Genomic DNA, 26,790 nt, shown 5'->3' on the forward strand with positions numbered 1-26,790 from the left:
CAGGAAATGGGGAGGCTCAGAGAGGGAGAGAGCAGGAAATACATGAGGCCACAGGATCACTCAAGTTACTGCATAGGATGGGGTCGTCAGAAAGTGCAGAACCAAGATCCATGCCTGATTCTGCCTCTGACGTGGGAGCATTGCAAGCTTTAGGAGCCTGGGAGAACGTCTCTGTCAATGGAAGGTTGAAATTTAGGAGTTTTAAGGCCCTGTCCAATTTTGTGTGGCTAGTGGTAAACAATCTGCCTGCCAATGCAGGAGACAAAGGTTTGATTCCTGGGTTGGGAAGATCTTCCCAAGGAGGAAATGGTAACCCACTCCATGACATTTAAAGTCACAAGTCTAAAGGTCAGGGCTTCTCAAAATGAAGTCCCAGGATGCCTGGGTCCCTGCTAAGCTGTATTATACTTGTTCCCCAGGTTATCTCAATGCCAATTACGTTTAAGAAACATTATCATATGAAAGGAATGAAATTAAACTTCTCATGCTCTTGGTTTCATTGCATAAAATAAAGAACAAAGAAATGTTTGCATTCTGTAGAAAATACTGTAGAAATATAACATAAAACTGTGTAAGATTTCTTTTAAATACCACACCAGTTTACAGTTTTACATGAACTGTAAACTGATTCTTTTCCTTTTAGATAAGAAAGTAGGACCTCCCTTTCCCTTTTCTCTTAAGGAAGCAAACTTATTCCACCGGAAGGGCCAGTAAAGTGCTATCCTTGACATGGGGAACTGAGACTATTCCTAGAAGACTTGAAAGCCCCAGGCCGGGAGGGTGGTGGGTAATTCAGGATGGATATGTTGCAACTTACTCCATAACCCTCTCTAGCTGGAGAGCCACTGAAAGCATCTGCCTTTTGTTTCTGGTATACATGGCAAAAAATACCAACAACTTCTAGAACTGTCTAAACAGTTGGTCTTATACAGATGAGGGTGACTGATTTCATTGGCTGATACAGAAGCTGAATCATAGGAGGAATCTTCTGGAAGAGAAAATCAGAGCCTGGACAAGCTGCTAGAAATCAGGCAAGAAGAAGCAGAGCAGAGGCAAGACCTGCTTTTCAAATGTTAATGAGTGCTCTTAATCAGATAACCGTGGCTCTCAACAAGCCTTCCACTCCCATACACCCTAGTTTGGGGCTGAGCTAGACTGGCATGCGCTGGATTAAACTCAGCCCAGATCTCATCCAAGGGCAGGTCTGGTGTTTCATGTTTTAAATCACCAGGAGAATTGTAAATAACCAAATTTAGGAAGTATAAACTCCCCCACCTCCCTTAATCTCAACAAACTCAGAGAAGTATGCATGTGTCTACTTGGCCCAAAAGATTCAGCAATTAGCTGAAAAATTATCAGATCCTTTAAGAAAAAGGAAATCAGAGAAAGATGGAAAGAGAATGGAAAAAGGAGAACAGTGAGTGGAGATGGGCCATTTCCAGACAGTACCTTCCTGGGGTTCACCTGTGTGGGCTCTTTAAGCAGTAACGGGAAAATGAACCTGAAGCCCCTGAAGGGCAAAGGAGACCCTGAGGGGAAGGAAGCACTGTGTCCTGGCCCAGGGCCCCTCCTGCTGCGCCGCTGGGAGGTCTGTGGACTCACTGTGTATTCCTGAGGGTCACTGAGCTCTGGCAGCATCCTTCTTTCCTCCCCCAAATGTTGCCTGCTACTGCTGGTCCAACCTTACCCTCCCTCCAACAAAAGGTCCAGGGAAGTGGCCCCTTTTGTAAGGCACTTACAAAATTTGTAAGGAATTTGTGGTTTATAGGAAGAAGACACCTTAGGTGTAAGAACGCAAACCCCAAAGAGATAAGGATCTACAGCATATATTTTAGTTCCTTTCTCCCCTTGATCTGTAGCACTTCTAAAAGATTTATCAAAATCAAAAAGGACAGAGCGGTGAGGGGTGTTGCCTAATCTAAATCTCTTCCCTCACCCCAACTTTTTTCAAGGTTTTATGACATACTTGACATACTTGTTCTGTGATGATTTTTGCAAACCCAAATTTATGTTCATGCCAAGAAAAAAAAGGAAAAAAAAAACTCTTCCAACCTGTAGGATACCAAAACCAAGGCTGACTTTATCCCATTAGTCAACAAACCAGCTCAGGAAGCCACTGAGGGTGGAGTCGCCAGGAACAACAAGGGGGACAGCCTTTCTTCACCACCTGAGTCCACTCCGGGCCTGACAAGCTCCCTAAACACCAAAAAGGAAAAGAACTTCACAAAATATTGCCAGGAAGATGAAGAACAATGTTCATGTATTTTATGTCCATGGCACAAAGCCATATTGGAAATTTCTTTTTTCCTACATTATTAAGGACTGGTCTTTGAGATAAGCCTCTGTACCCAGAGAAAAAAGGAGACCCAGATCTCCTAACATTGAAGGGCTTACAAGATGGGCAGGGTTGAGTACCACCTTGGAGAAAACAAAGCAAACATATCAGGGGATGAAAAAAAGGAAAGGATCTTTTTTTTCAAGGTCCTCCCATGGATTTTAGCATCTTGTGCATACAAGTAGTTTACAAAGTTTAATAACACAAGTCTTACAATGAAAAAGACAGTCTCCTGCTCCCTTCCCCCACCTGTCCTTTTCAGCTGTTTCTTATATTTTCCCCTGTATATAAGCTTATACTGCTATTGATTTATCCATTTGGGACATGACATATTGGCTTCTTGCTGTGTTAGAAGAATTACATCAGTCTCCCTATTTTGCCTTCCCCTATTCTCCCAATATAGATAAATTCTCATTTTTGGTTAAATCGACAGTTCACATTTACATAATTAGAAATTGCTGCCATTGAGGAGAGAAATGAACTGAAGTTTGATTTCCTTGGTTTTCTGGCATTGAGTATTCCTACTGAGAAGTCCTGGGCCATTGCAGTTCCTGTTCTTTTGAACAGAACCTGTTTTTATACCTCTAGGGTGTTTATCCACAGTTTCTGAGATTTCAAAGTGGTGTAACATGGCATGGATCTTTTCAAATTCACAGGGAGATTTTCTGGTATCATTTATTTGCCAATTCTTTCACCTTGTTCTTTTTATCCTCTCTTTCTGGAATTCCTATTGGATTACAGCTGGCCTTCTGAGACCAATTCCTTTATTTATTCTTATCATTTTTTCCGTCCTGGGCATTTTTGTCTTTTGATTCATCTTTCTGGGAGATCGTTCCACTGTATCTGCTAAGTCTGCCTTTTTTTTAGCTCTTCTATTTTTAATTTCTGAGAGATTGTCTTCCTTGTGCTCTGCTCATTCCTGGATTAAAGACCCTGCTTCTGATTAGTGGGTGCCACCCTACTTCTTATCTCCCCCAAAACAGTAAATAGATGTTGTGCGTGTTGGCGAAGTTTTATCCTTCTCCCTGGCATTGTTTCTATTTCCTCCTAAATCTTTTCCCTGCTGGAATAATTCTGGACTCTTTCATCTTGGAGGCTTTCCTCCAGAATTAGGTGAATTCTCCATGTCCATCTACACTGCAGATCCAAAAATCGGATTCATGGGTTTGTGAGGAGGGCTTGTCAGATGGCAAATTTCATTGATGGAGACCAGGTGGTGGGATTCCTGAGCCCTTTTCAGGGTGGGATTCCAAATGGCATTTTTTGCAGGTCTTTTCTCTGCAGCCACTCAGTTCTCTGGGGTCTCTTTTATAAGGGTAGTAATTCCATTTATGAGGGCCCCACTCTTACAACCCAAGCACCCTCCCAAGGCCCCACCTCCAAATACCATCATTTTGGGGGTTAGCACTTAACATATGATTCTGGGGGACACAACCATTCAGTCCATGGCAGGAAGGGACATTCTAGTCCCCTTTGGGTCCTTACCCTACCTTTACTTTAGATGGTCTTTCTTAGATGATCAAGTTCTCACTTTCCACCTTAAAACAGACTTATGCTTCCTGATGCATTCTAAAGTCAATAATCACTCAAAAAAAAAGTGGAATGTTTTCCTGTAGTATTTTGCCCCTTTGTAAACTAAGTAAGATTTGATGCATATTTCACCTGCTGAACATTGACCCCCCATGAGGGCTTAGGATCGTCTCCACTATTCTAAGGGCCATGGAAGATAACACAATGCCCAGCACATCCCACACCACAACCCTTAGGAACTGCAGAAGATCTTAAGTTTATTTGGTCTAATCTTCTTTTACAGATGATCTAAATAAGCCCAAACAAGATGAAATTATTTACCCAAGATTCTGAGGAAGAGGTCAAGCAAAAACTTGACCTGTACCTTTCAACACAGAATTGGCACCCTCCACTCTTCCATGCAGCCCAGAACAGGTGTTCATAAATAGCTCATGTCTACATCACGACCTAATCATCAGTTCTCCCCATCATAGCCCAACTTTCTCTTTTCTTTTTAAATGTCATTGTTTTAACAACAATAATACTTAACATAAACTGAACAGTTAATTACATCTAAAGGAAAGAAAGCTAGGACATAAAATATTGGATGAATAACTACCTACCCAAATATAACACACAATCAATAATACTCTCCATCAATATTTCTATCATGTATACTCTCATAAAGGGTGTCACAGGTCTGCACAGTTTATGCCCCTGGAGGCCGACAGTTTTGTGCACCTAACAGAGTCTTTTTTTAACTTGACAAAACTAGCCCCAACTAACCTCTGTGCTCATTGAGTGTTGCCTTCCCTAGGGTCACCTGAGTGAATTTAGATTCGAACCTTTGACTGAAGGAGATTCTGATCATTTGCTTTGGTTTCTCACCCAAATGGACTTGCCCCATGTGACTGTTACAGGCTAGAGCCAGAACCAAACTCAGGTTCAGCCGCTTGTCTCTGAAAAATCAAAGTTTGAGAGCCAAGGGTTGGTGGAAAAAGGAAGATGTTTTATTCAGGAAGTCCCAACCTGGGCAGATGGCAGACTAGCATTCCAAAACCATCTCCCAGACGTCAGTTAGAGGACAAAAGGCTCTAATGGGGAGTTTTAGGTGGAGGCCTACATGTGGAACAGCACAGGCAGCTCCAACAATCATCTTGAAATGGGTCACATGGTGGTCGGGTCAGCATCACCTTGGATGGATTACTTTAAGCAGTTAATCTTCAGTTCCAGGGTAGGTGTGTTCCCATTTCACTGAGGCCAGTTCTTGTGACTGCAAGATGGAGCAGCTCATGTCATAGCTACAGTTTGGTCATCACGCAGTTAACTTTTTCTTTGTGGAGGTGATTTGAGTATCTACAAAACAATTCACAAAAGTGCCTCAGACACTGTTATCCATGTCCCTCAGGGAGGGAACTAAAGATTCTGTGGCTGCCACATGGCTGATTCACTGTTCAAACTGTCACCAGCTCTCCAGGCCTGACTGCCATCCTTGTCACATGTTCATTTCCTCTTAATCATCAATTCTTGAGTCAGGCTTTTGTGACTCAAGGGAGGCTTTTCTACAAACAAGTGGGAGGCAGCGGACACTCCAGCACTCAGCAGAAGTTCACTGCGGGCCTACCAAATGCCAGGCCCTTGGGATACAACACGTGCAAAACAAAGCCCCTGCACTTGAGGTGCTTACCTTCTAACAATGGTAAGCATTAAAAACAAAAAAAGTAAATTATACAGTATGTTGGATTGTGAGAAGTGACATGTTGGATTGTGGGAAGTGATGTGGGGTAAAGGGGGATGGGAGTTCTGAGGCAGGTGGTCGGGCAAGGTGAGGTTTGCACAAAGCCTTGACGGTGGTGAGGGAATGTGCCCAGGAGCTGTCTGGGGTGGGGGTGGTGGCGGAGAGAGAGGGGTGGCGGGGCGGGGGAGGGGGGTGATTCCCAGCAGAGGGAACAGTCAGTGTGAAGGTCCCCAGGAGAGAGTACATCCAATCCATTTGAGTCTGGGTGACATATTTGGGGACAGACTCCTAAGGAAGAAAAAGTTGTCATTCCCTGATTCCAGAGAGAAACAAGAAAAGGAAACTTCTAGAAAGAAAGGGTGAGAACCTGAGGTACAGAATCTGTAACAGTGGCGTGAGAGTGGGAAAACTGGGTAGCCAGAAAAGATAACTGAGGCAAGAAGGCAGCGCTTCAGAGTTAGGAAATTGCTGCCAGGATTCCCCTCGGGGCTGAACCTCACACTCCTTTGCACACACCATCTGGTGCAGAAATGGAAAGGCAACCCGCCTGCAGATCGCAGGAATGACTGACACATGACACTTCTTGCGCTATGTGCGGTGAAGGTCTGGAACCAACCCGAGAGCTGTGCTGAGAGGTCTGCAGCAAACTTGTCCTTGAATTTACTTCTAAGAAGGGGGATGCACCTCAAAGAAAAGTTTAGCAATTTTTTTTTCTATTCATTGGTTTATTCAGTCTGCTTAAAACCCAGTCAAATGAATTATGGAGTCTGAAAAATGCATGTGTGGCTAAGATATCTAGGCATGTGGGGAAGCTGTAACCTGGTGGTTGAACTGAGCGTGAGTATAGTGCATATGTGTGTGTCTTTTATCAAGATGATGTTAATGGGGTGGGAGGAATGGGTATTAATAGAGCCTACAGATTTACAAACCTTTTAAGAAGGTATTTATATACATTCCAGTGTGATATTGAATTGCATCAAGGCTTTTTTGGTTAAAGTAACAGAAAGCACTTCAAACACTTAAGCAATAATACAGAGTAATTTATTACAAAGCTACAGAGGTAGCTCCTGGAACCTCAGGGCAAGAAATCAGTCAGACATCCTCAAGGAGCCGAAATCCAGAACCAGCAGGTCAGCAGGAATTCAGGAGGCTCCCCGGGGTCCTGCTGTCTCCCACGCTCACGCCACACTGCCACGTGGTCTTTCAGCACTGTCTGTGTGTGTGTACCCCCTCCTCTTCTCTTGGCAGACCTCCTTCCCCATCCATCCACACGGCCTCCCCAGCATGCCTGGATTTATATGACCTCAATTTCAGCAATAAATAGAGCCGGAGACCAATCTCAATTCCATCGTTGCAGGAAAGATTGGCGCTGCTCTGGCCAGTGTCTCCATCGGCTCTAAGTAACCACAACCAGCAAGACAATCACTTGTTCAAACAGCTGCCTGGGCATTTACTGTGACGTCAGTCGGTTTGTCCTAAATCACACTCATTGGGTTCTTTTCAGTAGCCAGTGGTAACCCCGACCCCGCCAGTTAGAGGTGTGTGAGTGCTAGAGTTCTCCTCTCCAACCATCTCCCTGGGCACAGGGTGTCAGAATGAAGGCAGGTCTCAGGCAGAATACCACCACACGTACAAATATGTGTACATACCCAGAAGCAAGCACAGAACATCAGACCAGTGGTTCATGGACACTCAGAGAAGTATTGAGAGCAACAGACAACAGCTCACATGGGAATTCACCCAAGGAAGGGAGAGGGGACAGCGCTCCAACTGCAGCATCAGCCCAACTCCCAGCTGCGTCAGTGGCTGAGGCCTCCGGGACACAGCAGTGCACAGAACTCCACAAAGCCCCCTTCCGAGCGCTTCTCCAAGCTGGGGGAGGGGCATCATCAGGTGGACTCACTCCAACACCACGTTAATGCCAGGGTGCAGGGGCCTTTATACTGTTTCTGGCCAACGCACTGTTCACCCATGCGAATCCTCTTGCTCATTAACAGATCCTCAAGTCAAGATCCAGGGGGTTGTCTTCTGCCACCTTTGGAGAATAGACTTCTGGCCAGGACCCTCCAAATGTGCCTCCCATGCTCTGGAGTGTAGATTCCTGACTAGGGACATCAAATGTGAACCAACCAACCCCGGATTTAGACGAAAATAAATGAACACACACACACACACTGCAGAGGTTGCAGTAAGGGCCCGTGCCAGATGAATTGGCCTCCTCTAAAGGGTTGTCTTGGAAGCTCCCCCATACCCCACTGCTGCTTACATGTCACCGGCCAGTCCTGTTAGCCAAAGATTCTGGAAATGTTCTTTATTAACTGGATATATCTCTATCTATAGGGCTTCCCAGGTGGCACTAGCAGTAAAGAGCCTGCCTGCCAATGCAGGAGGCATAAGAGGCAGACACACGTTCAATTCCTGGGTCAGGAAGATGCCCCGGAGGAAGGCATGGCAACCCACTCCAGTATTCTTGCCTGGAGAATCCCACGGACAGAGGAACCTGGGGGGTGATAGTGTCGCAAAGAATTAGACATGACTGAAGCAACTTAGCACATCCCTATCTGAACAATACAGGGGTCTCTCATTACCAAGGAAAAGGAAGGAAGACAAATTGGTTGGGCAGGCAGCCCCCTCTGCTGTACTCACTGATCTAAAGCAAATTGGAGAAGGAAATGGCAACCCACTCCTGTATTCTTGCCTAGAGAATCGCATGGACAGAGGAGCCTGATAGGCTACAGTCCACGGGGTCGCAGAGAGTCAGACACGACTTTACTTTCACTGTCTCAGTTTCCTTATCTATAAAATGGGATTATCAATATCTACCCTGCCCATTTCTCAGGGTCTGTGTGAAAATCAAATGAGAACACTTTGAAAAGTTAGAAGCCTTATTCAAACAGTAGACATTATGCTGACAGTTTATATAAGAAACCACAGTGTTGTATAACCATCAAAAGGGTCATTCTTTCAAATCAAAATGTAACCACACATAAGCACTGATGCCTGATTCCGCAAAGCTTATTTGTACTTTCCAGACCAGAAACTGTCATTTTTTATTGTCAAGGATCCTTTGTGATGCTTGCTAGTTTATGGGAGGCTGACTGGACATGCGTGGAGGCTATATAAGGTTTTGTAGATTTATTGGGGCTTTCTCTGTGCCGGGCGCTGTGTTGCACATGAATTATCCCACTTAATCCTCACACAGACTCTAGGGGTGGGCAGTGCTGTTCTCCTCCCAGCCTGCAGATAAGGAAATGGAGACTGAACACCCTCAGCACCTAACACGGGTCAGCGGAGAGCCAGGATTTCAGTCTCAGCCACATCGGCAAGGCCTGAGCATCATCCTCCAAATCTAAAATGTTGTAGCTTCCAGTCACCACGTGTAGAGGTAGAACTGTGTTTCCTCCTACTCCTCACCCCATGCAAAATACATGCTGGAGTCTTAACCTCAGTACCTGTGTATGTGACCTCATTTGGAAACAAGGTCTTGGCAGATGAAATCAAGTTAAGGTGAGGTCACACTGGGTTAGAGTAGGTTCTAACCCAATGACTGCTGTCCTTATAAGAAGAGGGAAGTTTGGATGAACACACAGGGTTAAAGGCCATGTGAAGGCAGAGGCAGAGACTGGAGCAATGCATCCACAAGCCAAGGAAGCCAAGGAAGCTGGCAACACCAGAAGCCATGGGAGATGCCTGGGGAGGTTTTTCCCTCACAACTCCCAGAAGGAACCAGCCCTGCCAACATCTGGATTTCAGACTTCTGGCCTCCAGAACGGTGAGAGAATCAATATCTGTCATTTTTGAGGCACCAAGAATGTGGTGATTTGTTACAGCAGCTCTGGGGAACTAATGCATCACCTGAATATGTGATGCCCTACAAGGAGCCTGGCGTGGGCTGGTGCTCTCTGCACCCCCGTGCAAATGAGATCAGGGGCACAGCCTCAGCTTCCCATGGGGGTACTGTCTTTAGAGACGGAGCAAGACCCTCCCCAGGCACGCTCCTGGGTCTGCAGAGGCCACCCTGGCTGTGTCCCAAGCAGAGGGGAATCTCTGAAGGCACCTGTTGAGACGCGGGGCTCAGCCTGAGCAGCTCAGCCACAACCATCAGGACTGGCCCACATGTTCAGGTCACAAGATCCATTAGGGCTGGGCGAGGGGAGAAGCCACTGACTTTTCTTTCTATTCTGCTTCTATTGGGATTGCACTGAAGTCTGTGGGGAACTAGATCTATTTGTTGGGTGAGGAGTCTTGAATTTCCAAGAACCAGCATTTCCTATACTTTTGGCTCATTCCACTTTCAAAAATGTTTGCCAAATCTACATATCATTTGTGGTTTTTATTTTTTCATTTTTTTTATTTAATGAAATTTTATTTTATTTTTTTCCATTTATTTTTATTAGTTGGAAGCTAATTGCTTTACAATATTGTAGTGGTTTTTGCCATACATTGACATGAATCAGACATGGATTTACACTAAAAAGCAGTTTTATAACACTCCCTAAAATGAAAAGCCAGAATCACCTGCCAAGAATAAAAAGTAAAAGTACTAAAATGTAAATATTTACCTGTTTACTGTCTACATATCAGGGAGAAGGTGACTAGTAAATTGAAGCAGGATCAACACTATTCCGATAGATACTCAGACACTCAGATCAAAGCTACTCAGATAACTTTTGTGAATAGAACTGCTTTGAAAGCACCTGGAAAATATTAAGTAACAATAGAAAAGAAGTTTATTATTGTTAACTTTATTACTGCACTGCTGTGAGGATTCTCAGACCACCACAGAACCACCTGTTTGGCACAATATTCTGTGGACAGAAAATTCCAGAATGGGATAAATCGAACTAGCTTTTAAATACGTAAGTGCCAGTCACATTTAAAAGAACAGATGCTGGTATTTCAAGTCTGAGAAAATTAACAGTATGGACATCTGCCATCTGTATGACCTTGCTTAAGTGTCACTTTATCACCCCTGATAATAACTGGTGATGTGTCTTGTCTTGACTGGAGAAAATAAATAAGACTACTGGGCTAAGAAGAGATCTTTTCATTGTGCTGGGAAGAGGAGAAATCTGGACACCCAGCCAAAGAACACAGGCTAACCTTTGTTCAGAGACTCGCATGAAGAAGAGGGGAAAGAGCCGCTGGGATAAAGAGATACTTGTGTTTGCAGTGTGCGGGGGCAGGCAGGGAGCCGCACTCCACAGCACAGAGCAAGCCTCTACGGCGCTGAGGCTTGACGCAAACAAGTGTGTCTCTTCGGCTCTAATATTGCCTTTCCTGGAGTTGAAGGTGAAGACCCCTCCATGGATGCGATCCCAATACGGAAATGGAGGCACGAGGGCCTAGAAAGCCAAGCCAGTCACCCAGCTTGGCATGAGCTTTTAAGAGCTGGGCTGGCGTGAGAAACACCTTGAGAGCTGTGCGTGTTGCCTGCCACCAGCTCTTCCTCCGCATGCTGCCCTTTGCAGAGATAGCGGGCTAAGCAAAGGCAGGCTGCTCTCCACAGTAACAATCTCAGGTTAACTGAAAACAATGACTCCAGTGCACAACAACTCAGAAGAGTATAAAAAGCCCGAGAATATAACATTTCTTACAAGGGAAAGGCGAGTAACACCATCACATGATAGTGAATCTATAGTGATCGTGATGTCGTGGCCAGAAATAGACGGCTCATTCAACCAGGAACTCTTGAAGAGACTTTTTAACCAAGGGATGTTGTTGCTATTTAGTCGCTTAGTCGTGTCCAACTCTGCGATCCCATGGACTGTAGCCCGCCAGGTTCCTCTGTCAATGGGATTCTCCAGGCAAGAATACTGGAGTGGGTCGCCATTTCCTTCTTCAGGGAATCTTCCAGACCCAGGGATTGAGTCAGTGTCTTCTGCATTGGCAAGCTGATTCTTTACCACTGAGCCACCAGGGAAGCCTAGTGAAGGAATATATATATATATTTTTGGATATGTGAGTGGGGTTAAGGAACAAGCCACAGCAGAAAACTGTCACCAGCCTGTATTCATTTGCTAGAGCTGCCAGCATAGGTTACCTCAAACTGGATGGTTTAGTCAACTGCAACTTATCATCTCACAGCTCTGGAGTCCAGATGACTGACATCAAGGTGTTAGCAGGGTTGCTTCCTTTGAAGACTCTAGCAAAAAACGGTTCCAGCTCCTCACCTAGGTTCTGGGTGCTCCTTGGTGTGTGGCAGCGGAGGTCCAGTCTTCACATGGCATTCTTCATGTGTTCATGTCTGTATCCAAATTCCCCCTTTTTATAAGGACACTGGCCATATTGGATTAGGATGACTTCATCTTAACTAATTACATTTGCCAATAATCCCCACTCCAAGTAGGGTCGCTTTCTGAGCTTCTGGGGGTTAGGATTTCAACAGAAATTTTGGAGGGACACAATTCCACCCCTAACACTGTCCTAGGCCCGGAGAGGCAAAGGAAGGAGAGATGTTGGAAACCCTAGTTGAAAACTGAAGCTCAGGAATGTTGCTGTCACTAGAGACAACAGGGCCTGAACCTACCAAAGCAGGAAGGGGGCCTGAGAAAGAATATTCTGCCTTCTCTCTCATCCCACTCTCCAGGCATCAAAGCCAATCAGAAGGCAGAGGACGGGGGCCCAGGTGATACAGTTTGGGGAAATCAGCCATCCCCCAGGACAGGGCAGAGAAAGGGAGACAAAGAAGAAGGGATAAGCCAGCAGTTACAGGGGCGAACAGAGGGAAACCAGCAAAATGAACAGCCATGTACACGACAGAATCAAGGGGTTCAAATGAGTTAGAGAAATAAGTTGATTTATAAGAATTCTCCAAACTATAACTTAGGAATCTGTGCATTTAGAAAATCCAGAGAAAATTAAGGTGTGAGTTCTCTCCCAAGAAAGATACCCATTTGAAGTGTCTTCTCTTTAACTGAAAAGGCAGATCAGAGTCAAAGGTCCACATTTCAACAGAAAAAATAAAGGCCCCCAGAGAAAACATCACCTTGGGTGCACACCCAGAAGACCTCCCTCAAAGCCTCCTCTGATTACTTAGTCACGTCCCTCTGTCCTCCTGACACCCGAGTCACCGGATGTCCCTTCATCCTGTACTCTGTCAATCCCGTATCTCCATTTCTCTTCTCATCACCTCGTTTCAGGACCTTCTTAGTTCTCCCCACATCCGCCCCATCTGGTTCAGTCTTCCAGGCTTGGTCTCCCACAGTCCATCCTGCACCTTGCAGGCTGAACAGTAAAATTCAGACTTCCTTGCATGATGGTCTAGGCTCTTTGTGATCTGGTCCCTGTCTGCGCTTCAGGCCTCATCTCCCCATTATCCATGTCCCACCCTCCCCTATGGTTCTCCAATAAAACTAAACCACTCTGCCAGGAAAAATGCGAAAAATTTTGAAACAGGCCAAAAATAGATTACTGAATGTTCTGTCTGGTGCAGTATATTGGGTTATCGTTATCTTTTCTGGTTTTGAGCTATTTTATTTCTGTTGAGTTGTAGACTATTTTATGTTTTATTTCTGTAAGTCATATACTAGTGAAAGTGATGTAAATGATTCCTGGCCATAAAAGTGCAAATTGTATCCCTGGAGATGCAATAGATTATCACCCCATGGTATTGAACCGTTTTGCATCTATTCTTAACATCTTTTCATCATTCCTGATCATTTATAGATGAATGTTGCTTGAATTCTCCTTTGAACCATTTATAACATCATATTGATTTTCTCATTAATTAATGAGTTCAATAAAACCTTTGACAGGTGCTCAATTTATAAATCTATGAGTCAAATTTTATCCTTCTAAATTTTTTATCTTTTAAGAACTCCTAGGGTTCTCTGATTGGGCCACACTCTTTCCTGCCTCCCTTTGTACAAGCTGCTGACACTGTTCAGAATGCTCTTCCCCAGCTTTGTCTACCTGCTGAACTCCTAATCATCCGGCAATACTCAGCTAAAGATTGCCTCTTCTGTGAAGTCTTCCCTGGTTACTCAATGGATACTCCTGAGTTCAGTGGTACTTTGTACCTGCCTGTATTTCCAAGTTTGGTATATGTGACAATATCTGCCTTCCACACTAGTTCTGAAACTCCTATAGATAAGGACCATATTCTACTCATCTAGAATATGAGTACTTATGCTCCACTCACCTGGGACAGAGTAGGCACTTAACAATATTTTACTGTTGTTCAGTCACTCAGTCATGTCCGACTCTTTGCGACCCCACGGACTGCAGCATGCCAGGCTTCCCCATCTTTCATCATCTCTCGGAACTTGTTCAAACTCATGTCCATCAAGTTGGTAATGCCATCCAACCATCTCATCCTCTGCCGTCCCCTTCTTCTCTTGCCTTCAGTCTTTCCCAGCATCAGGGTCTTTTCTAATGAGTCAGCTCTTCGCATCATGTGGCCAAAGTATTGGAGCTTCAGCTTCAGCACCAGTTCCTCCAATGAATATTCAGGATTGATTTCCTTTAGGATTGACTAGTTTGATCTCCCTGCAGTCCAAGGGATTCTCAAGAGTCTTCTCCCACACCACAGATCAAAAGCATCAATTCTGCAGTGCTCAGCCTGCAGAATTGGTCCTGCTCAGCCTGCATTATGGTCCAATGCTCACATCCATACATGACTACTGGATAAACAATAGCCTTGACTAGATGGACCTTTGTTGGCAAAGCAATGTTTCTGCTTTCTAATATTCTGTCTAGGTTGGTCATAACTTCTCTTCCAAGGAGTAAGCGTCTTTTAATTTCACGGTTGCAGTCACCATCTGCAGTGATTTTGGAGCCCAAGAAAATAAAGTCTTCACTGTTTCCATTGTTTCCCATATATTTGCCAAGAAGTGACTGGGACTGGATGCCATGATCTTGGTATTTTGAATGTTGAGTTTTAAGTCAGCTTTTTCACTCTCCTCTTTCACCTTCATCAAGAGGCTCTTTAGTTCCTCTTCACTTTCTGCCATAAGGGTGGTATCACCGGCATTTCTGAGATTACTGATATTTCTCCCAGCGATCTTGATTCCAGCTTACTGAATACTTATTCAGTACCTTTACCTAGGTGTCCTTTTAATCTTCACAATCACCTTATGAAGTAGGTAATATTTGTCTTCCTTTTATGGGTGAAGAAATTGAACTTAGACAGCGTAACTGTGTAATTGCCTGGGATTACACAGCTTTGGGAGGATCTGACCAAGTGGCTGTGCCTCATGATTGAATATTCTTAACTACAATGTTGTACTGTTTGTTAATTCAGCAAGTCTATAGCCCTCGGGCCCTCCTGAAGTTATGCTTAAACAGAAGAGCCATGACTTAGAAAATCAAGTGCTGACTTCTGAGTATTGTTTTTTATCAAGAGATATTTTAACCAGATTGGGACAATGAAGAGCAAAATTATTTCCAATGCCTTAACTTCTCTCTCCTAATAAATTACCCAAAACATATTAACCAAGGAGAATTGGCTATCCAGATGAATTCCTGGTTATTATTACACTGCAGCTTAAATGAAAGTCGTCCTTTTGGGCTCACATGAACAGCACAGCACTTGGCACACACAGGTGCCCAGCAGGGACTACCCACCTCTGGGTGCGTTGCACAGGGATGTTCACAACGAAGGGGCCAGCTGCCTGGGGAGCAGCCCCGGGAGCCCCATCCCTACTTCTCCTGGCACATCTCTGCTGGCCAGCCTGCTCCTGCCAAGGGCACTTCTACTATCAGGGCTGCCTCTTGGATTTGCAGTTGACAGAAGTCTCTGGAGCATTTTTTAAAATTTAAAATTGCTTAACTTTGCTGAGCCGGTGAAGAGTGAAATAAAGACTGCTTCATCACCTGGGTAAATGCCAAGCCTCCTTCCTCAAGGTGACCCAGGCGATCTGACCTCCACTCTCAGGGTTGAGGCAAGCGGAGTGCATTGCCATAACAAGGGAAATGACCGGAAAGGCTGTGCTGGGCTTTGATTACCTGGAGTGGTGTGATTACGGTACCTTTGATGTTGATAATCCGCCTGAGGGCCCTTCATCTCAGCGCCTGTCCTTGGAAGTTTGGGCTCAGGCAAACCAGGGTAATCACCTTCAGCTCCAGATTGTGGCGGTGGGGGGGCCAGACTGCATCAAGTCTTGGAGAGCCGCGAGGCCAGGCAGCTACAGCTGCATTTCCCCCCAGTGCCAGGAAAGGTTCTAATTCAAAAACAAATGTATTTATCACTCCCAACCGCTCCACAGGGCAGGGCATCCTGCCTCTGGGTGGAGTGTCAGTATGCAGTGGGAACAGTGGCAGGCAGCCAGCGGAAATTTCACATTTCACCAAGGTTCCTGCCACTCTGCAATGGTCCTGCAGACCCAGCATCACCCAGTGGAGAGAGTCCAGCCTCTCAGCCAGCCCTGGAGACACAGGCACCAGGCCAGAGCCAGGCCCTCAAACCTCAAGCCAGCCAACCCCTGCCACTGGAGGCCGGGCCCTGAGACTCAGCCATTCCCCCTGGTGACTAAGGTTCTTTCTAAGCCAGGAGTGTGGGCCAAGGGGGAAATCCATCTGGAAGAGGCAAGGGGCGGTCTGTCTGGATCCCCACGACATACGTGTGTGAGCACCCTGTGTGAGAAGCCCAAGGCTTCTTCTGCTTTAACACAAGATTGCCTTTAGCTAGGGGGCCATCAGGCCACCTGGACGTCGTCCAGAGAGAAGGAAAGGAACTGCAGACAGTTGTAGTTCTCCAACTCGCCGGCCTCCAGGCAGCTGCCCAGTCCGTACTCCTCCAATCCAGGTTTTACCACTGCTGGTGATCTTTCCACCACAGACTAGAGTTTGTCTCTTTCCAACCAGACACTCTCCCGGAAGAAGTCCACACCTCTGGTGCCATACCTGGTTCTTCTTGTACCCACCTGTCCCATCTCAACACTCTGTCCTTCAGGCGCCTCACTCCCAAGCCCCCCACTCCGTGAGCAGGCCATGCACTTTCTTAGCCCCCCAAATAGCCTTTAACTTTTGCTGCTTATGTTCAGGCCAGCTCCAATGTCATCACCAAGGTGAGGGCTCTCCTGCATTTCCTACCCACATCCACACAGAACTCGAATGCCTGCTTCCCTTCATAGTCCTTCATAGCTATGCGTACCTACCCCTAGTGTAACAGTAAACCACATTGGAGCTGATCCACTGATTACAAGTCCACCCCTCTGATTGTGAGCTCAATCCAAGTAAGGGCTCCTTTTGCATTCATCTTTTCTCTGTGAGTGATTAGTACAGCCCCTGGCACATAGTAGGTGCCAGTAAGTGGAAAGAATGAATGAGCAGATGTCCAAAACCATCTCTTTTCCTTGGAGAATCTTTTTGCTTAGGAGGATATAATCCAATTCTGAGCCATCTAGGGGCCAAGGGACATATATGTGTGCAAAACTGGACAAATTCTGCCTTTCTCCCAAGTCTAGAGAAAGCCCAAGGCAAAGAAAATAACGTGCAAACTAACCACTTCATGATAAGCGTACTCTCAGATGCTAACAATTTTACTGCCTGTTAAGAGCAAAGCAGAGGATGAGGTGGTTGGATGGCATCACCAACTCGACGGACATGAGTTTGAGCAAGTTCCTGGAGTTGGTGATGGACAGGGAAGCCTGGCATGCTGCAGTCCATAGGGTTGCAAAGAGTCGGACACGACTGAGCAACTGAACTGAACTGAAGAGCAAAGCCAAGCCCCAAACAGAAGTGAAACTTCCTGAACATCCCCCACCAAGCATTAGCTGGCTGCCCTGCTGGAATTTTGATGACAATACTAGGCATCTGGATAAAGGCGCACTGTGCAAGAACAGAGGGATTCTGATGATGCTTTTATGTATAAATCTTCTGCCTTTCACTTCTGCAGGCATGGCATCCTGAGAGAAGGGGAAATGGTACAGTGTCCTTGGTTTATGACCTGAGCTGTCCCATTCTTCCAAAATTCTGAACTTTCTTGTGTCAGAACTGTTAGTCTCTTCAGATTCTTTTGCTTTAAAAAGGATTATCATTATTATTATCCTTATTAAGATAGTTGTTGAGACTCACCTCCTCTAAAAACAAAACAGGCTAAAATCTGACTTTTCCAAAGATAAAATTTAAATATTCTGATGGTAAGATCAAGGTCCAATTAAACAGAACAAACAAGCTAATGTTTGTACTGGGGCATTACACACACAAAGCTTTTTCATATACATAATCTCATTGACAAGAGTTGTTTTAACTCATCAGTTCCACACTTGGCAAAAGGGACAAAAATTTAACTACTTTCTCCTAACCGCCAATATTGCTGAGGCTCTCCTCTCACTCCAGTGCCCACCCCAGCTGGAAAGGAAAGCAAATACCCTTTCATCTCTAACACCTCCAATCCCATTTCCAGGACAAGGAGGTCATAGCTCTACAGTGCAGAAAGAAACAGAGTGCCCCCTCCCCACATCCTGATCCACCCTCCCTCTTCAGCCTGTCTCTCTCCATTCCTCACCCCCACTCAGCTACAGCCTTGCTGAACCATTCACACTTCTAGGAATGCACCACACCTATCACCTCCCACAGCCCTCACCATCTCTTCACCTCACTCCTACTCAGCTTCTGAGTCTTAATTAGATAGCACCTCCTCCTGGAAGCCTTCTGCTAACTCCCAAGGCTGAATAAGGGCTCTTTCAGTCCGTTCCTGGCTCACCCTGTCCCTCTCCTTATCCCAACACTAATCATATTACCTTATGATCATCAATTACTTGTTTTTCTTGTCCTCTAGAGAACATTGTCCAATAGTCATAATGCCAGCTATACACGTAAATAAAATTTTCTAGCAGCCTCATTAAAAAAAATAAAAATAGGTGAAAACAATTTAATAATAAATTTTATTTAACCTAATATATCAAAAATAATATGATTTCAACATGTAGCCAGTATAAAACAATAGTTAATGAGATATTTTATAGGCACTTCTTTTCCTACAAAGCTTTGCCAACTGGTGTGTATTTCACACTTACAACACATCTCCATGTGGACATCTCAAGCGCTCGATAGCCGCTGGAGGCTGGTGGCCACCACACGGGGCAGTGGGGGTCTGACTTAAACTCCTGGGAGGCAGGGCAGAGTCTCAACCCCTAACATTCTTAATACCTTGCACTGTGGTCAGCACAAGGTCAGCAATGTGAATGTCCTCATCCATTCGGACTGCTCTAACAGAAATGCCAGACTGGTGGTTTAAACAACAAATACTTATTTCTCAGAGTTCTGGAAGCTGAGAAGTCCAAGATCAAGACACCAGCAGATTCAGTGTCTGGTGACAACCTGATTCCAGGCTCATAGCTGGCCATTCCTGATTCAAAGTTGGCCGTCTTTTTACTGTATCTTCACACGGCAAAAGGGATAAAGAAATTCTCCAGGGCATCTTTTATCCAATTCATGAGGGCTCTACCCTCATCACCTAATTACCTCCCCAAAAGTCCCACCTCCTGATACCATCACATTGGGGGATAGAGTTTAATATATGAATTCTGAGGGACACAAATATTCCACTGATCACAGTGAACAGTGTCTGTGAATGACTTCATCCCCCAAGAAGGGAGGCTGGGTGTACAGGTGACTCCCTGTGGCCCAGAGTAACGGGTGTCTATAATATAAGGTGCAAGTTAGCACGTGGGGGCTTAGTTAAAATTCTGTTCCTGTGAAACTCCCCTAATAAAAGTGGCCAGATTATGGGCCGATCACATCATGTTTCAAGCCTTACTCAAATGACAGAAATACCAGTTTAACAAAGCAAACTGATCAGCCCCTTGGAATTTAGGACAATGTAATTTAACCTTCCTGTAAGATTGAAACCAAAATGGAAACACAGCACCTCCAGGAGACTTCCTTGAAATGGCTCAGCCAGAAACGTTCTCTGCCATGGGACCACAAGACAGGAAAGAAGCCCGAGACTGAGGAGGAAGGACAAGTGTGGAATTATCTGAGTCCTACCCACTCTTTGTTTCCAGATTCCTAGAGTTTTTATCCTAAAAGCTGATACTTTTAAAAGTGCTTTTTGGGAACAGCAAAGCACTGGTGCCAGGAAAAACAATGACATCAGCCCGAAATCCTAGAGAAGCAGCCGTCAGGAAGACCTCAAGGACGCGCGAGGAGGCGACACTGCACAGCTGAGGATGCACGGTCTGTTTCTGCTCTGCCCAGGCAGACAGTTCTAGATTCCTGAACACACACATGCCGGGGCTTCCCAGGTGGCGCTAGTGGTAAAGAACCCGCACGCCAATGCAGGAGAACTAAGAGACGCTGGTTCAATCCCTGGCTCGGGAAGACCCCCTGGAGGAGGAAATGGCAACCCACTCCAGTATTCTTGCCTGGAAAATCCCATGGACAGAGAAGGCTGGGGGACTACAGTCCACGGGGTCACAAAGAGTCAGACACGACTAGACTTAGCACAGGACCCCTGACACAACAGCTGCTAAACCCGCAGTTCTTAAGTTGGGCGGGCAGGATTAGAATCCTTTAGGGGACTGGTTAAATAACCAGACGTGCTGGCCCTCACCCTTCAGAGAGTTTCATTCAGTTGCTTTGAGTTGGGTCCCAGGAAAAACGCATTCTTATCACGTACCTTAGGAAATTCTGATTGGGAGTTCCACACTTTGAGAAAAACAACCCTGAATAATCACTTCACTTTTCTCTCACCTCTCCTTTCTAAACACCCTGAAAGCTGTACCTTCTAGGACACAAGTATAGCCATGTGGTTCCCACACTACCTAACAGCTCCCAGCTGAGAAGGATTGAGATCCAGGTGCCTGGCATGGGGCTGTGCCCACCCAAAGGAACAAGCACTCTTTCTTTGGATAGCTTGCGTGCCAAGTCACTTCAGTTGCATCTGACTCTTTGTGACCCCATGGACTGTAGCCCACCAGGCTCCTCTGTACATGGGATTCTCCAAGCAAGAATACTGGAGTAGAGTATTCCTTCTCCAGGGAATCTTCCTGACCCAGGGATCAAACCCACTTCTCACATCTCCTGCATTGGCAAGCAGGTTCTTTACCGCTAGTGCCACCTGAAAAGCCCTTCTTTGGATAGAGGCATCTCCAAATGCAAGCCCTCTGCCCTTGTGTATAGCTGGGTCAGCCCAGAGTGGGTATCTTTTCTCCTGATTTGTGCAAAAACACAATATAGGCTAGTGGCAGCTCCAAATCTGTTGTCCAATGTCTTGGACACTGCATCTTCCTCAGACCCCCAACAACTAACAGTCTCAATCTGTCATTGCTCTTGAAGGTGGAAACCAGAAATGGAATTGATGGCTCATCATTTTCCTTGTGCATCACTAGCCAGCCAACAGCCAGCGAGGTCCTTCCTGGGCCCTGATGATGCTGCGGCAGTGTCAGGCCGGGCAGTGGGTCAGCACCTCCCTGAGCGATCCCCACCAGCGTCTCTGCATGAATGAAGAGTGCACTATTGCCTCACTGTGTCTCTTTTCTGGAAGGACTCTGCCTCTCTGATTTCATCTGCAGATGACAGATTTCTCCTGGGCTTTGTGAGTATTAAATATGAAAGATGGCTCCGTGGGTATGGCTCCTGTACACGTATCCAGGTTACCTGGCTTTCCAAGGCAGCAGACTGCTGAATGGGATGGACGCCCAAGTGACCGACTACATTTCTACAAATTCTCTTTTCACTCTTCAATTCTCCCCCAACTTTAAAATTTTTCTGAACTGGATGAAAAGTTTATGACACCCTATGCCTGTCAAGGCAGACAAAGAGCAGGTCACTGGACATGCTGTGAACCTCAGATGCAACCTGGGTGAAGTGAAAGCTGTTAGCAGCTCCAGCTGCTAACAGTGAGGAAATGAAATCTGGGCTGGGCTGGGAACTCTAGCTCTGCTACAACCTGGCTAATCGCTATGGGGCAGACAGACAAAGGACAGGTAAGCGTTTGCAGCCTAGAGAGAAAAGACATCTGAAAATGATTGAAGAGTTCAGTAAAAAGACAGCTGGAATCTGAACCTACCTCTTTTTGTTCAGGGGACAGTTATGAGGTACCTCTTCCCATCATGTCACAAGCACTGATTGTCCTAGGTCCAGGGAGACCCAGGTCCCTCAAAGAGCTCACTCACAGAAGAGCGGGTGGTGTAGGTATAAACACATACTTACAAGAAAATGTGGTAGATAGCAAGAAAGAGAGAGGCACCACCAAGCACTGTGGGCGCCCAAGAAGGAAGGCGCCAGCGGGTGACAGAAGTGCCCTGTGTGGAGTGTGGGGAAGAGCCAAGAGAGGAGCAAAGGCCAAGGTGCGCTGAGCTCACATCGCCAGGTAAGACAACGCACGGCCACGCCTGCCCACTAAAGCGCGGGGTGAAGGAAGGGAGCGGCTGGGGACAAGGCGAGCAGGCCACTGCAGCTGGTTGTAACCTCTGCATTATGGGCTAAAGGATCTGGAATTTCTCCAGGAGGACTCCTTGAAGGTTTTCATTGTTGCATTTTAAGTAAGGAAGTACCTAAGATCAAACCGATGTTCTTCTTTGCTTTTCAACTTGCTCATTTAAATGAACTAGTTGTGAAAAGTAATTTGTGCACATGTCAGCAAAATTCAAACTCTTCCAAGAGCAGTACAGAAGGCAAACCTCCTTTCTACCCACTACCACCAAACTCTGAGTCTTCATAACCCATGAGCAACCTCTCTCTCTAGTTCTGTGTGTATCTTATACCAGAAATATCATACACAAGTATATTCATAAAGGATTAGAGGGTATTGCTGGGCACAAATCCACTCAGCCCAGGGGACGAGTCCACTACACACTTGCCTGCCAAATTGCTCCCTTGCATGGGCTGGATATACCAGCGGGGGCATCTATTCCGAACTTGTTTAAAGGTCCTGCATGGGCTGACCAGGACTGTTTATACATGTGATACACACACACATGCACACACACACACACAGAGGCACTCACTCATTCTCACATCTTTTATTTATGTACAAAGAACCATATTCTATGTTCACTGTATAGTACCTTCATTTTGGTATTTTGGTCACCTGATGCTAACAGCTGACTCACTGGAAAAGCCCCTGATGCTGGGAAAGATTGAGGGCAGAAGGAGAAGATGGTATCAGAGGATGAGACAGCTGGATGGCAACACCAATGCAACAGACATGAACTTGGGCAAACTCCGGGAGATGGTGAGGGACAGAGAGGCCTGGCGTGCTGCAGTCCACGGGGTTGCAAAGAGTCGGACATGACTGGGCCACTGAACAACAACACCCTCATTTACAGAGCACCACAGAGAGAAATCCACCTGGACATAAATAGGCTATGAGCATTCTTTAGTGCCTAGCATCCTTACGGTTGCCTATGAACGCTTACCTCAAAGCCGCTGAAATAAGAACCAGAAGGCAAAGGGCACTCACCCAGCTTCAGGACGTCACCAGCTGGACTTCGGTAGGCTCCATTCTCCAGCCACACTCCCTTGGCTTAGCTCCTGCCTCAGGGTCTGCCTTCAGGTCTTGTGGGAGCTCCAGGCGTTCCCCCAACTGCAGCTGCTCCAAGTCTCATATTCATCCTGATTGGATGAGATTTTATTTTCCATGAAACAGTCCTAAGGCCAGGGAAACATGATGGACTGACAGGCTTCCACCAACTGGGTCTACCCCTAGAGATGGGACAGGGATCAACACCAAGCAATCATTAGAGGGGACAAAAAGGGATGGATTCTAGAATAAACCAGCAAATGGTCCTTACCAACTCCATCATCCAGTTACCATCATTCATTTCAATAGCTCTTACCAGTGGTCCTTCAACTTGTTTCTAGTATCTTGCCACTGTAAGCAATGCCACAATTGACATCCTCACACATATATCTTTGCATGTACAAGGATATCTACAGAATAAATTCCTGGAAGAGGAACTTTGAATCAAAGGGTGTCTGTTCTTATAACTCTGATAGACATGATCATATTGCCTTTCAAAGGGGGACCCATTCACACCCACAGCATCTCTGAGATGGCTCATTTCCACATATATGGCCTGTGTGTTGTCAGCTTTCTTAGCTCTGTACTTAACAAAGTTCAGTTTGACAACCGTGTGGTTAATGGATAGGAAGGGGAATAAGAGTGAGATAAGAAAAGCAGTTACATAATTACAGTAATAAAAAGGAGAGATGATAAGGACTTGAGCCATGAGAACTGCCAAGGGTGTTTGAAAGTAGGAGCAGGATTAAAGTATGCGTCTTCCAGAATAATGTGGCCGTGGAAAATGTAGCGTTGTGCTGAAAATTTCGCACAGAGAAGACTTTGTTTTGACAAAAAGAATATAGAAAGGAAGGAAAAAAGAAGGATGGGAGGGAAAGAGGGAGGGAGGAGAAAGGGAAAGAATGGGAAGGGAAGGAAAGGAAAAGATTCTATTACTAAGACTTTTCCAGTTGGAAATAATAAATAAGCTAAGTACCAAAGACCTTATGTGCTTCCCTGGTGAATCATGGTAAAGAACTTGCCTGTTAATGCAGGAGATGTGGGTTTGATCCCTGGGTCAGGAAGATCCCCTGGAGGAGGGCATGGGAACCCATTCCAGTATTCTTGCCTAGAAAATCCATGGACAGAGGAGCCTGGCGGGCTACAGTTCATGGGGTCACAAAGAGTTTGACATGACTTAGTGACTAGCCAACAACAACCAAAAGCCTTAACACAGACTCTACATTGAGAAGTTGGGTCAAACACACTCAGATCTCGAAAACAAACAAACCTAGAGACGAAATAATGTGTCATCATAGCACACGTTAACGCTCGAAAAGCACATTTTGTAGATTCTTAACAGTCTACAGTGTGAGACAATATGATAATACTGGTCTCATTGAAGCAGAATAAAGCGCTGTATCCTAAGGACTACTGTTCCGCTCTAGAAAAATCTTTCCTCTCTGGGTCCGTCCGTTGGCGGTGGTAGACAGGAGAGCTCTCAGCTGACACCAGGTCCTTTGTGCACCGTGGGCCCTGCAGCAAATGCTGGCGGTAGTCTAAGATCAACCCCTGACATCTTTCCCTGGCTTCAGAATGACTGTTAAAAAATCCTTGATTATGTTTAAAATCTTCTCATGAATATAACTGCATATGAGTGCACTTTGCAATCGAGGCCCATAAAACCCTCTGTGTTGCTCACGTTTCTCAGAATGGCTAAAATTATTTCTCCACTGGGTGCAGTGACAAGGGAAAAGAAGTATTTCTTGGTCCAAATCCCCTGACATTGTAGTTACCCACCCAGTCCCGCTTTTCTCACTGTCTGAACCAACCATCCTGTGATCTTTCTTTCCTATGAAATTCTTGAAGGAGAAAACAAAAAGGAGAACATTTTTGAAATAGTTACAAACATGGGGGAGAAGAAAGCAAACATATTTTTTGGAGGTTTAACGTGCCCATGGGAAAGAGGGTCAGATAAACAAGGTAGGGTGTGGTGAGGGGTTAGTCCTGGGTAGAACAGTCCAGGTCATATAATGCTATATCTGGTGAAAGTCCCTGGAGGAGGAACCAGGAAGTTTGCGGACCTGAACATCACAGCTAGAGTGGTTCACCAGGTACTTCGAAGCCACGTGGGCATCCACTGCACCCCTCGGAGCAGGGCCACATGCTTGAGCCCTGCTCAGAGCTTGTATGCTTTGCAGCCACCTGCTCTCCGCTCAGTGGGAACTCTCTCCAGCAAAAAGTCTGGATCTACCTTGGTTTCCCTTATTTCCCAGTGTAAGCATATAATTGGTGCCTTTTCCAGGATGGCAAAGAGCCCAGAGTCCAGAGAATTCCCTGAGCCCTCAGTGTGGCCTGGAGCCCCGGGTACTGACTGATCAGGGGCCAGTAGCCCCTGGTAGGAAGGAGGATCTCTAGGGAGGGGAAGGCTTTTCCCTCAAATCCCTTACTGCAGCCAGGATGAAAAGCCAGCTCTGGAATGCCATGTCCCTGGTCCCACTCCTAGTCCCATCCCCTATTTCTGTCCAGCACTTTCCCAAGGATGCAAGGATGGGAAGCCCTGCCTCCTCTGTGATGCTCCCCCTTGACCCCAACCCACAAGAGGCTCTCGCTCAATCTTCAGTCAATCCCTGCTGTCCATAATCGTCACTGCAGGAACTGTCTTATCAGCAAGTGTCCCCACTGGACACCCACAGGTCTCGCCGCCGCGGGCAGTGTGGTGCAGGGACACACGGGAGACACTCAGCCATTGAATCAGGCCCTGCTATTTCATCTTCCCACAATCCATTTCTGGAAAGAATCTGATGTTTCTTGCAGCTCAGAGTCTAGAGGAAATAAATCTTCTATTTACTTTCAATCGAGTTACCCTGCAGGCCCCACAGAGTCCTACTCTGACTGTGACTAAGTTTCACCTCGCAGGCCCACAGAGTTGCGCTCTGCTGGTGACTAAGTTCCTGCTTCCTCAGGGCCCCTCCCTCCTTCCTTCCACCCTCTGCCTCTGCCCTCCCGCCCACCTGCCCCCACCATTAGCCTCCCCAGAGCCTGGAGCTATGAAGCCTCTGGAGCCTGCCCTTCATTCTGGAAAAAAAAAAAAAAGCATGAATTCTTTTTCCAAATAGAACCTTCCTTAGGCAAACTTCTCTCTTGCTACTATTAAAAACCTTGCACAGTATAAGTCTGATGTATTTTTTGCTTTAAAAACCCCTTCCACCAAGGATAGGAGTGAGGTGGAATAAAGTGAGTGAAGAGACAGGCAGTTTTGCCGTAAAAAAGCAAATTTCTTCCGCTGGGAAATCACTTCAGATGCCTGAAAGAGTTAATGACATTCCCTAATGGCACCTGGTGTACCAGGAGGCGGCCCTCCAAGAGGTGGAGCCCACAGCTGGCCCCGTCTGGGCAGGGCAGGGACGTGATGTATAGCCTGTGCCCTCCTTGGCGCTGCAGGGGGAGGCAATTTGTAGACAGCCACTTGAACTCCATCAGAGCCAGTGAGTCCCTTGCCTAAATCACGTTTTCCCTTTCCTTACAAAGCTGTTTGCTCAGCGGGTTCAGTGAGGAAACCCCTGAGTAAACAGAGAGCATGCCGCTGGCCCCAAGGTTTCTCCAGGGACGCAGCCCCAGGCGAAGCCCACTTCCAGTCTTCCTGCCGGCCCTCAGCCCATCGCAACTGTTGTCCCGTAAAGTTGCTGCTTTCAACTCCATTTGCTTCAGCGTCTGAAGGGAAAGCTTACAGGAAGGTGTGGGGGAAATCTCGAGGCAGACGGCTGCTGAAGGCACTGAAGCCCCAGGCCCCTCCCTGCCAGAGGGCCCACCCTC

At 46.1% G+C, this 26,790-nt stretch overlaps 1 long non-coding RNA gene across 2 annotated transcripts in view; it reads right to left on the minus strand.

Moving 5' to 3' along the window:
• Positions 1-4,843: 4,843 nt before the first annotated feature.
• The window catches only part of LOC122688238, a 67,871-nt gene continuing 45,924 nt past the window's right edge, over positions 4,844-26,790 (minus strand). The window contains exons 4-6 of one of the 2 annotated variants that reach the window (XR_006339397.1): positions 22,936-23,087; positions 15,554-15,745; positions 4,844-5,200 (exon numbers count right to left, since the gene is read on the minus strand). This is a non-coding gene — a long non-coding RNA (uncharacterized LOC122688238). The remainder of the gene's footprint in view (positions 5,201-15,553; positions 15,746-22,935; positions 23,088-26,790) is intronic. The other variant, XR_006339398.1, reaches the window with a different exon arrangement.

Source organism: Cervus elaphus, chromosome 33, assembly GCF_910594005.1.
Source record: "Cervus elaphus chromosome 33, mCerEla1.1, whole genome shotgun sequence".
Lineage (NCBI taxonomy): Eukaryota > Metazoa > Chordata > Mammalia > Artiodactyla > Cervidae > Cervus > Cervus elaphus.